The following is a 13,403-nucleotide window of genomic DNA, read 5'->3' on the forward strand; positions in this document are numbered from 1 at the left end:
TCCTGGCACTGTGTGTTTCCTAAGTTTCACTTGTTATGTCTTGTCCCTTGACCGTTAAGTTCGTTTCAATCCCTTTGTTTAAACGTGCTGTATATATTTAAGAAATAATTAACGATGATTCGTGTAGTGTTGCAGGATATACAACGAGGACGAGGATATTTTGCAATTAAATTAATAACGAAGGCCGCAGGCCTGAGTTATTAATTAAAATTGCAAAATATCCGAGTCCGAGTTGTATATCCTGCAACAATACACGAGTCAAAGTTGATTATTTCTATTCTACCATGTACTGTTTAGTTCTGAGATCGACCTCTTTCTAATAGAAAAACAGCAAGGAAACCCCGAGAAAACCTTGTAATTTATTTCTTGAGTATTGCATTATTTGTTGATGAAATATACAGGCAATACAGTACTACAATCAAGAGCATCTATCATATGGCATTGATTTTGAAAATTTAAAAAAAGGGATAAAAAAAAGAAAAAGAAAAAAAGGGGGGCCTCCGTAGGATTCGAACTCGCGTCGTGATAAAAAATTGTTGAAAGACTAACCCATTAGCCCACTCGGCTATAGTAACCTTTTATAACACAGGTGAATATTAGATATATAAAATTGTAACAGCCGTGATTCGCGACCGTGTATTTTTGGCACGAGCGTGGGTTATTGGAAAATAATACATGGTTTTAAACCAATCAAAACTGGCGTTGCATAGCAAACATGGTAGAATTGTTCTTCTATTCTATTACAGTCAAATGTAGACAGTGAGTCCGGCATTAGTCAGTCATCAGTCATCCATCGATCAGTCCAGTAGCCCACCAGTCTAATCTGCTATCAACTTAGTAAGTTATAGTTTTGTTTATTTTAGTTTGTTTGTGTAAGTGTAGTTTTATTTACAAATATTGATTCAGCTAAGACCATTCAATGTGCAGCTTTGTAATCTCTCCTCGAAAATAGATTATTCAATAGATTAATTTAATTGTAAACTAAGTGCATTGAAAACTATTACTTGATAATGATTTAGATATTGTTTGAAACAAATTTACCACTTTCACTTTTCAGTCAAATGCAGATATGGACTCGGCCATCTGTCAGCCACTAGTCACTAGTCACCAGTACAGCCACCAGTGACCAGTATGTCACCATTCCACAGTCACCAGTCAACAGTCTCCATTATGTCACCAGTCAACAGTATGTCATGATCACCAGTCACCAGTCCAATTACCAATATTGTCACCAGTTCAGTTACCAGTCACCAGTCCAGTTACTAGTCATCAGTCCAGTTACCAGTCACTAGGCACCAGTCCAGTTACCAGTCATCAGTCCAGTTACCAGTCACTAGTCCAGTTACTAGTCATCAGTCCAGTTACCAGTCAGCAGTCCAGCTACCAGTCATCAGTCCAGTTACCAGTCACTAGTACACTTACCAGTCATCAGTCCAGTTACCAATCACTAGTCCAGTTACTAGTCATCAGTGTGTCACCACAATCTGACAATCCTATAGTAGAGTAAGCCAGTAGTGTCAGTCACTCTTTTCTAAAGCCAATATGAGTGGGATTTGATTTAAAAAAGTATATTTGTTATTTTGTGTACAAATTAAGAGAATAAATTTGATATTATCAAATGTCATAAAAAATGAAGGCAGACATTGGAGAAAACATGATTTTTATTATTCATTTCATACATATATATGTATATACCGTATACATGTGTGGAAAGAAAATAATAATAACAAAAATCCTTCCATCATCATCACATTGTCAGGGATGAAAAATTACCTCCCTCCCTCCCTCATCCTTTGTGGAAAATTGTTCCTCAGAAACAATACATTCATTTTTTGGCCTAAAAGCATTCAAAATTGCAGAAGAAATGAGATAAAAAATGTCAACGGGAATAACTCCTATACAATTTTTGCATTCATGGGCCTCCATACTTACTAGTTGGAACTACTTTTATGTAAGCAACATGGCTTCTCAGTGAAGCCATTTTGACTTGACCCTTGGTAGAAATTTATGACTGAAATGCTATTATACCGAAACGTAATTAAATTTCATTTGTAAATATGCATAGGTGGAAGATGTCAGCATATGAATATTGATAAATAAGATTTTAACATGTGGTGGTGTCTGAGATTTTGAAACATTTCTGGAATCCACTTCAAAGTCAGTTTTTAATTTAATTTTCACATTTATGAATTTCTTGGTATAGTTAATGTGTTTTATATCATACCATAGACATTGAGTGCATTTTTTTTTTATCAGTAATTTTTGAAGAGTTTTTAGTCCTTCTACATGTAACCCCAATATGGCTGACATTAGTAAGTCCAATAGTCCTTAACGTTATGTAACAATATTTCTTTATATTACCGTACATTTTCAAGTTTTACACCAGTCGTAGACTCTGCCTATATCGGATAAGAGTTAACCCACAGTCTTGAATATAACGTGATGATTTACAAAATTTGCCATCATCGGTAAAATGGATAGTTTTGGAAAACAAGAGGCCCATGGGCCTTAACGGTCACCTGATTTTTGAAATATTTCAGTAAAATTTGAATGAAAGAATGAATTTCAAAACAAATAAAACAAATGATAGTCAAAAATGTGATTTCCCTATAACTATAGTAAAGTTTATCCCCTCCCATGGGGCAAACGCGAGACCCCAGGGCTAGGAAATTCACAATTATGGTAAAGCACCTTAAGATCCTTCGATCTGTGAAGAGTATTTAATACTACCTTATTTGGGTTGTAAGAAGAAGATTTTTGAAATTTCAGTTAATTTGACCCTTTTTGGCCCCGCCAATCAGCCCCTGGGGGTCAGTCAGGGCCAACATGTACATCAAACTGTCATCCCAAGCTGATAACGTTAACGAAGTTAGAATGAATTCCAATAAAAATCCAACAAATAATAGTCAAAAATGTGATTTCCCTTTATAAACTATAGTAAAGTTTACCCCCTACCCAGGGGCAAACGTGAGACCCCAGGGTCATGAAATTCACAATTTTGGTAAAGCATCATAAGACCCCTTCATCTATGAAGAGTATTTGATTCTAACTTATCTGAGAGTAGAAAAGAATATTTTTGAAATTTTAGTCAATTTGACCCTTTTTGGCCCCGCCCACCAGCCCCGGGGGGTCAACCAGGGCCAACATGTACATAACATCAAACTGTAATCCCATGCTGATAATTTGAACCAAGTTAGAATAAATTCCAATAGAAATCCAACAAATAATAGTCAAAAATGTGATTTCCCTATATAAACTATAGTAAAGTTTACCCCCTACCCAGGGGCAAACGTGAGACCCCAGGGTAATGAAATTCACAATTTTGGTAAAGCACCTTAAGAGCCTTCCATCTATGAAGAGTATTTGATTCTAATATATCTGAGAGTAGAGAAGAAGATTTTTGAAATTTCAGTCAATTTGACCCTTTTTGGCCCCGCCCACCAGCCCCTGGGGGTCAACCAGGGCCAACATGTACATACCATCAAACTGTCATCCCATGCTGATAATTTGAACCAAGTTAGAATGAATTCCAATAGATATCCAACAAATAATAGTCAAAAATGTGATTTCCCTATATAAACTAAAGTAAAGTTTACCCCCTACCCAGGGGCAAACGTGAGACCCCAGGGTCATGAAATTCACAATTTTGGTAAAGCACCTTAAGAGCCTTCCATCTATGAAGAGTATTTGATTCTAATATATCTTAGAGTAGAGAAGAAGATTTTTGAAATTTTAGTCAATTTGACCCTTTTTGGCCCCGCCACTCAGGCCCCTGGGGGGTGGGGACCATATAATTCACAATTTTGGTTCACCCTCAGCCATGGAAGCTTCCGGTAAAATTTCATTGAATTTAGTTCAGCAGTTTTTAAGAAGAAGTTGAAAATGTAAATTGTTTACGACGCACGACGCCGGACAAAAGGCGATTGCAATAGGTCAACTGAGACTTCGTCTCAGGTGACCTAAAAAAAAAAATCACACACAAAATAACAGTCATTCATGCACTTGCAGAGACACAATTATGAAGAAAAATGCCATAAAATTGCAATTTTCTCCCGTTATATAGTTTTGGATGCAAATTTCCATCACAAAATCGGATAGAGCTTTACTTGTTTCATATGTGTACCAAAAATCAGCTAATTCCATGTGGTGGAACGTTCTCATATCGCCGCCTGAATGTGGTTGTAAATTGAAAGAAAAGGGGAAATGAGTAACAACCTTGTCTGAAACCCTATTATATAGCTTATTATATACAAAATTTTATATTGAATATCAGAGCGGATATTTTCATGACAGTTTTATGATATCTAACGACTAAATAAACAGTATCGATATAAAAATTTACACTGAGGACACCCTGATACATGAATACTGTTCTATCTCAAGTTGTCCTCATCAGTGGCTTGCTATTTTGTTACTTTATCGACGCTTCATAAACCAATCGTTATTGTTTCAAGATGGAGGGTAAATGTGTTGGAGAAGGCTGTCAACTATACTTCAAGAAACGTAGTGGCAATAAGAACAGAAGTGCACGCAATGTAAATAGTCCACAATATAAATGGCTCCTAGATACGCTGGTGCAACAAGGATTGATGTCAGCAAAGGAACAAGCACTTATTTGCCAGAAGTGCTACATGAAGTATCTTCGGAACAAAAATCAGCCTGAACCTGAACCCGAGCAGAACCAGGAAATAGAGGAAGAAGACGACTCCCCGTCCCATATCCTGCCGTTGCTGACCCTTCATGATCTTTTGAATGGATCATCTTCACACAAAAAAATGCTGTCTCTGTCTTGTTACCTTTGCAATAAATGGAACAAAATCATCAGTCTTACCAAAACGTGCAAGACATCACCTGATCTATTCACACAAACTGTGGTGTCCCACCTCATCCCGCGTCTGCTCCATTCACCTTATTGGTAACGACTTAGATCCGTCTACAGAGGTTGTCCTTGATGGTAGAGGTTCCTTGGAATCTCAGTTACCATCAAAATCGTCCGAAATCATTAATGACCTCCTAGAGGTGTCGCACGTCCTTTCACAGAACCAGTCTGCGTTTGCAATAAGCTTTTCTTCTCTTGATGACTCGGCATGCATGGCCTGGACAGGTTGGTCCAAAGATCAGTTCCTCGAAATCCACTCGCACTGTTCCCCATATCTTTCATCTGGTATATATACCAAGACTACACACGATGCTCTATTACTGTTCTGGGTAAAACTGAAAACCGACATTTCCTGGAGTCAGTGTTCTTCTCTTTTTGGAATTTCCAAGTCAAGTGTGTCCAAAACTTTCCACTCCATAGTACAGGCATTAGACACATCGATAGTCCCACAATTTCTAGGTCCGGATCACTTGACAAGAGAACAGTTGCTCCGGCACAATACTGTCTTTTCAGAAGCATTTTTTGGAGATAAAGCCATTGCCATATTAGATGGCACCTATATTTATATCCAGAAAAGCTCCAACCACAAGCTCCAGAGAATTTCCTGCTGTGGCCAGAAGAAGAGAAACTATCTCAAATTCATGAGCATCGCCTTACCAGATGGCTACATTCTGGACACAGTAGGACCATTCACTGGCAGCGAAAATGATGCTACAATTACAAAAAAAGTCATGGACAGGCTAGTTACTTGGCTACAACCAGATGACAATGTTGTCGTTGACCGAGGTTTTAGAGATGTCCTACCAGTTCTCGAAGCCTCTGGCCTCAATGCTAGCATGCCGTCATACCTGAAACCCGGTCAAAGTCAACATTCTGACGTCCAAGCAAATCTTGACAGAACTATCACCAAATCGAGGTGGATTGTGGAATCCTATCATGGTCGTCTGAAACACTGGACGTTCTTCCGAACGCAATTGGTGTCTAACAGCTTTATCAATGTCATCGAGGCTTTGCTTCGAACCGTCACAGCCTGTCTGAATGGTTATAGAGGACCGATCTACCAGAGATCTCCAGAGAGAGAGCCAAAGATAGGCTAATGGCTGAACGTATGAAGGACCGTTTGACAACACCGAATGGTTTAGCTCAGAGAGTCAAGACAGATCCGGATCTATCTAGACGGGCAAGGTCCGAGTTTGTCAAGATGGATGCATCTTCCGTACTGTTTCCCCGTCTCGATCTCGATTACTTGAGAACCATTACGTGTGGAACGTATCAGATATCTCTGGCTCCTGGTTACATCGCCGAACATTTAAGTGATGACGGAGACTATGAGGTGTGGCTTTACCAGCACTCCACAGACCTTCTCCGATGTCAAATACATTCTCGACACAAAAGCCAAACGAAATATAACGTTTGGATACGGTTCACCGTTTCACCTGATGATGAAGCCCCAATAAAGGACTACTACTGCCAGTGCCCAGTTGGAGAGAGAACGATGGGAATGTGTGCGCACATCTCCAGTATCTTGTACTACCTTGGGTATTACAGGGCGCTGGAAAACCCTCGACCATTACAACCACAGGTGAAGAAATTCCGACAAAACTTGAAATAGTTTTCCATGCGGCAACGGAGTGCATATGTCGAAAGTATGTTTGGGGCTCGATATGAAAGATCCCCGTTACCATGTGACTAACCAAACTTATAAATATAGGTATTATACAATCGCCCGTAGCTATGAACACTCCCGTAAATGCGAAAACCAACCAAAATCATAAGGAACACGTTTTGTTTGTTGTTCTGTCTATTTGTCAGCCAATGTCGTCAACCACGGGGACTTGTGAAGTAGCCATCTTGGATTTTTTTTATGAAAAAGTATTTCTCTCACTTTTTTTCATATCTGTGTACATATTCTCAACATACCGAGCAAATACTCTCGTGTTTTTGTTAATTATCTAAAGAAAGTCGAAAATCGGCAATTCAACCATAGGCTAATTCAACCCAAGATTTGAAAATGTTCCACCACTTACATGTTGATGATTTTTCCTCTCATCAATAGCATATTACGTACTGTTTAATAGGATAAAAATTGGTTTGCATCCAACGCCCATAAAAGGGTGTATTCTCTAAAAAACACAGTTTTTGTGTCTAAAATGTTATCATCGAAAATGGCATTTTTGAGATTGTTTCTTCCATAAAACAGCCAAATGGCGCGATGGAAACATGATTTTTTGTCACAATCATGCCATGAATGTATTCTTTACGGTGACTATCATTTGATTAGATTTTCATTAATATTTTACATAACATGCACATTTTATCAACACTTAGACAGCTTCTGAAAGGTACAACTTTGAGGAGCCATAAAAAACAAACCAAGTGACCTAAATCTTTATACTTTATAGATTTGTGACCACAACGGCATGGGCAATGCACCACCAACAGGAAATTTGAATCAGAGAAGGGGCCATTTTGGAAACAGGCCCTTTCAGAATATTTGCTAAGTGAGAATGAACCATAATTGGACCCCGGGGGACAGGTCACCTGGCCAGGTGTACCATGTGTCAGACACAAAAGAGCTAGACTGATCATCATCTTACAGGTAAGGTGTGATAGGATGCATGTCCTCAAGGTTGTGGAGGGGTTGCATATTGGGCCCAGGTTGCCATTGGCAACAGGGTTATAGGCCTGTCCCTAGATGTTAGGCTTCAATATAGTTTTTTTGTAATGTAAATGTAGTCTGGACATGTAAATCTGTCGACAGAACATACAATGTAATATCATATAGATGACACGCACTGTGAACGAAACGTTCAAGTTTGGAATAACAATGTAAAAGAAACTTAAATAAATTAACATTCAATAAAATATATTGACATGAAGTACACGTATACCTCAGTCAGCCATTATTAGGCCTCTGACACAAACTGATGTGTTAATAGAAGCATGTAAATATTTAAAATGATCGCAAACAGCATCAACATTAAATTCAAAAGCAGATTACACTGTTGAAGTCTTTATATATTCAAACATTCTACAATATATTACCGGGTTATGTCTTTTGGGATTGCACATGTACATTGTATATTCTTCAGTAAAGGCATATGATAAAAAATTGTTTGCAATCTGTATCAATTCATGCAGCGATATTATTTTTTCAATGTTCCAAATGGTCCATATAACATTTTACATTTTTTTTTTTTTTAGATTTTCAGGTTTTTAAACAGAAACCTAAAAATGTAATAGCTCAAAACAGTTTTGAAAGTGGAAATTTTACAATTTTGGTAAAAAATCTAAAAACTCTGAAGCACATTTGAACGCTTTAGAATTTTGATTAAACAGACTCAAAATATTTTTAAATTTTAGTTTAAAACCTCGGATAAAACTATAAGACTTTACCCCTACCCATCCAGAGTTTCCTCTGATCCCGACAACAGACTTTTAAACAAATCGTCAATGCTTACACAACAGTAAGTAATATGGACCAGTGATTATTAAATATAAACTTGCCAGACATGTACATGTACCAAACTTGTTGCCATGGGTACTAGTCCCCCTCCCACTCAACCCTTCCCACCACCACCACTATCAACTTCACTTGATGACCATGGATATACACTAGTACTACTGATTAGGAGTCATCACCACACTTGATCAGCTTCTCCTTTTTACAATTAGCCCTATAGGGGGTCTATTCATAGCCTAGTCAATAAAGGCAGTTTATCTGTGGTCGGATTTCTTGATCTGTTTACCTGTACCTAAATTAACACATTGATACAGGTTTTTCAATTCAATTAATCATTACAAATTCAGTGAAAACATAATACATGCTTACATGTACAAACAAAACAATCAAGTTCGGACACGCATACGCGACCGCAGCGCTAATGAAGAGAAAGATTTTATTTTTAAATTGAATGCTATCGTCTTTTGTCGACGAGAATTATATTTCCGGTTTCTAAAAGTTGTACACATTTTTGCATACTTTCTATAGTAATACGGTTTGATAAAACATTCTTCCACTTCTCAACACACTCACTCCATCAGACCCCATTTCACTGTCGTTTCAACTTGTTCGCTTCGTCTATATCTAGGTTCTGCTTTTTATAAGAACCCGAAGTTTTATTCAAAAACGGTCGAGTATTTGTGAGGACCAACCGTAGGATTTCCGCAGCATTACCGTCGTAATACCGTGGCACTTCCGTAGCATTACCGAACCATTTCCGTGGCATTACCGTAGCACGTCCATAACACTTCCGTAGCTCTTCCGCAGCATTTGAATTTATGACTGTAATTCGAACATACAAGGGTCTGTATATTCGTCAGAAGATTTTTCTGCCACGCGAGACAACGTTTCCAAACCCTGTCCGGAAAACAAATAATTTTGTAAGCATTTCCAGTGTTCGTTATTGTTGTCAATTGTGACTCTTAAGGTTAAAATCTCAAAATAAATATACAAATATACGTCACATGTATGATATCATGAACACATCATCAACACAATATGGTTAATACATGTGTGAAAAAACCTAGTTTAGTTGGATCGCATCAAAGAGAGTGTCAGATGATGCTAAATTCATTGTTTCAACACGTTTGATTCAAACACGATACCAGTCTTGACATATTATAATGAATAAAAACATTAACACGAGGCAAATGGGCATTAAGGGTGACCTTGGTTTTGAAATGTTTAAGTTCATTTAAATGCCCGATTTTTGCCCCGCCCTTAAGCCTTTGAGGATCAGTCAGTCACAACATGTGCATACCATCAAGCTGTCATCCAATGCTTATAATGTTAACAAAATTCCAATAGAAATCAAACAAATGTGCTATATAAACTATAGTAAAGTTTACTCCCTCCCCAGGGGCAAACGTGATACACCAAAGGCAATCAAATTCACAATTATGGTAAAGACCCTCCCATGAATGAAGATTATTTGATTCTACCTTAGTCATATCTTAAGAAGAAGTTTCTTGAAATTTCAGTTAATTTGGCCCCACCCATCAGCCCCAGAGGGTCAGTCAGTGCAATATACATGTAGTTTACAACATACATCCTATATTGATAATTCTAACCAAGTGTGTATTATTTCCAATGGCAAATGCTCAAAATGGGATTTCCTATACAAACATTAGAAAACTTTACCCTCTCCCCAGAGGGAAACGTCAGAACCCGGGGTCATGCGATTCACAATTTTGGTAAAGGACCTTAATATTTTTCTTTCTGTGTTTGTTTGTTTGTTTGTTTGTTTTTGCTGGGTGTCTTCGGCAGTATGCTTCAGTGAGGTAGCACTATAAATCGGCAAAAGTTCCGGCCTATCACAAGGAGACTTAACACGAACATACTGCAGCCTCCCAGAACACACATACGCACCCATCACACGCATGCATGTCCCACGCACGGGAGACCGTCCTTAAATGACCTTAGCTGTTAATAGGACGTTAAACAAAATAAACCAAACCAAACCAAATTTTGTTTAACTTCCTATTAACAGCCAGGGTCATTTAAGGACGTGCCAGGTTTGGAGGTGGAGGAAAGCCGGAGTACCCAGAGAAAAACCACCGGCCTACGGTCAGCACCTGGCAACTGCCCCACGTAGGTTTCGAACTCGCAACCCAGTGGTGGAGGGCTAGTGATAAAGTATCGGTACACCTTAATCACTCGGCCACCGCCGCCCCTTTCTTTCTGTGAAGAGTATTTGATTCTAGTATATTTGAGAGGAATATTTTTGAAATATGAATCAATTTGTCCCTTGTTGGCCCAGCCCCATATGGCCCCTGAGGAATCGGGACCATATAAATTACAATTTTTGTTTACCTTTGGTCATGGAAGCTTCCCGGACAATCACAAGTAGACTGCAGGTAGGGCGGGAAAATTGTACCTGCTGCCCCCATTGCATGATCGTAAGAGGCGACTAAATTTGGGATCTTATCTTTTCTCTTCTTTCTCTTACAGCTTTCTTCTTCCTAATGTCTCCCTTGGCAATGCCTCACTTTTGGCCTTTAGTTGAGCGTTCGCCCCTGTGAGGAAGGTTTTGGATTCTGTTCCCTAGCCGAGACATAACAGAGTGTTTAAAAATGGTAGTTGCTACTCCTGCTTAGCGCTTAGCATATTTGGAGTCGGACGACTGGTTCGCCCGTTGTTAGTATAATGTGACCGGGTGGGGTGTGCTGCTGGCAGTCTTCGGCTGTATGCTTCGTTGAGGTAACTCTATAAATCGGCAAAAGTTCCGGTCTATCACAAGGAGACTTAACCCGAACATACCGCAGCCTCCCAAAACACACATACGCACTCACCACACGCATGCATGTCGCACACACGGGAGGCTGTCCTTAAATGACCTTAGCTGTTAATAGGACGTTAAACAGAATAAACCAAACAAAACCAAACTACCAAACCAAACCAAACCAAACTTCACACAAACATAAGGAAGCCTTCAAAAACACATTAACACTCACCACAAGCATGCATATCGCACGCACGGGAGGCCGTCCTTGAATGACATTGGCTGTTGATAGGATGTTAAACAAGAGATCCCAGAGGGATCTTGGCGCCCACCATTGAATGATCTTCATAGGTTCCATGTCAGATTGATCTTTTCTCTTTTTTCCCTTCCTCTTACTGATCTGTATCAATTGAGAAACATCCTTCCAGTGCTTTTTAAACAACGGAAACTTATATATGAAATTTAAGATTTAGCGATAATGGTTGTCTGTCGACAATATTTTCAGATTGGTCCAAAAATGCAATACGACGGACCAAGGAGAACCTACATATGAAAATTGAGAAAGATCCCTTCAGCAATTTCTGAGAAATATCGATAACAAACTTCAATTGTCAAAATCAAAGATGGCTGCCTGTCGGCCATGTTGTTTTCCGATCCGTCCCAAAATGCAATATGCATAACTACAGATCAAGGGAAACCTACATATGAAATTTGAGAAAGATCCCTTCAGTACTTTGTCAGAAATAGCGATAACAATCTTCAATTGTCAAAATGCAAGATGGCTGCCTGTCGGCCATGTTGTTTTCCGATCGGTCCCAAAATATACATAACAACAGACCAAAGGGGGAACCTACATATGAAATTTGAGAAAGATCTCTTCCTTACTTTCTCAGAAATAGCGATAACACTTTCTCTGAAATAGCGATAACAAACTTCAATTGTCAAAATCCAAGATGGCTGCCTGTCGGCCATGTTGTTTTCTGATCGGTCCCAAAATGCAATATGCATAACTAGGCACCAAGGGGGACCTACATATGAAATTTGAGAAAGATCCCTTCAGTACTTTCTCAGAAATAGCGATAACAAACTTCAATTGTCAAAATGCAAGATGGCTGCCTGTCGGCCATGTTGTTTTCTGATCGGTCCCAAAATGCAATATGCATAACTAGGCACCAAGGGGGACCTACATATGAAATTTGAGAAAGATCCCTTTAGTACTTTCTGAGATTTAGCGATAACAAACTTCAATTGTCAAAATCCAAGATGGCTGCCTGTCGGCCATGTTGTTTTCGGATCAGTCCCAAAAAAGCAATATGCATAACTAGGCACCAAGGGAAACCCACATATGAAATTTGAGAAAGATCCCTTCAGTACTTTCTCAGAAATAGCGATAACAAACTTCAATTGTCAAAATCCAAGATGGCTGCCTGTCGGCAATGTTGTTTTCCGCAATATGCATAACTACAGACCAAGGAAAACCTACATATGAAATTTGAGAAAGATCCCTTCAGTACTTTCTCAGAAATAGCGATAACAAACTTCAATTGTCAAAAAATCCAAGATGGCTGCCTGTCGGCCATATTGTTTTCCAATCGGTCCCAAAATGCAATATGCATAACTAGGCACCAAGGGAAACCCACATATGCAATTTGAGAAAGATCCCTTAAGTACTTTCTCAGAAATAGCGAAAACAAACTTCAATTGTCAAAATCCAAGATGGCTGCCTGTCGGCCATGTTGTTCTCCGATTGGTCCCAAAATGCAATATGCATAACTACAGACCAAGGGAAACCCACATATGAAATTTGAGAAAGATCCCTTCAGTACTTTTTCAGAAATAGCGATAACAAACTTCAATTGTCAAAATCCAAGATGGCTGCCTGTCGGCCATGTTGTTTTCTGATCGGTCCCAAAATGCAATATGCATAACTAGGGACCAAGGGAAACTTAAATATGAAATTTGAGAAGGATCCCTTCAGTTTTTTTTTTAGAAATAGCGATAACAAACTTCAATGGTCAAAATCCAAATTGGCTGCCTGTCGGCCATGTTGTTTTTCAATCGGTCTAAAAATGCAATATGCATAACTAGGCACCAAGAGGAACCTACATTTGAAATTTGAGAAAGATCCCTTCAGTACTTTCTCAGAAATAGCGATAGCAATCTTCAATGGTCAAAATCCAAGATGGCTGCCTGTCGGCCATGTTGTTTTCCGATCGGTCCCAAAATGCAATATGCATAACTAGGCACCAAGGGGAACCTACATATGAAATTTGAGAAAGATCCCTTTAGTACTTTCTCAG

This window comes from Pecten maximus, chromosome 12 (assembly GCF_902652985.1).
Source record: "Pecten maximus chromosome 12, xPecMax1.1, whole genome shotgun sequence".
NCBI classification, from domain to species: domain Eukaryota; kingdom Metazoa; phylum Mollusca; class Bivalvia; order Pectinida; family Pectinidae; genus Pecten; species Pecten maximus.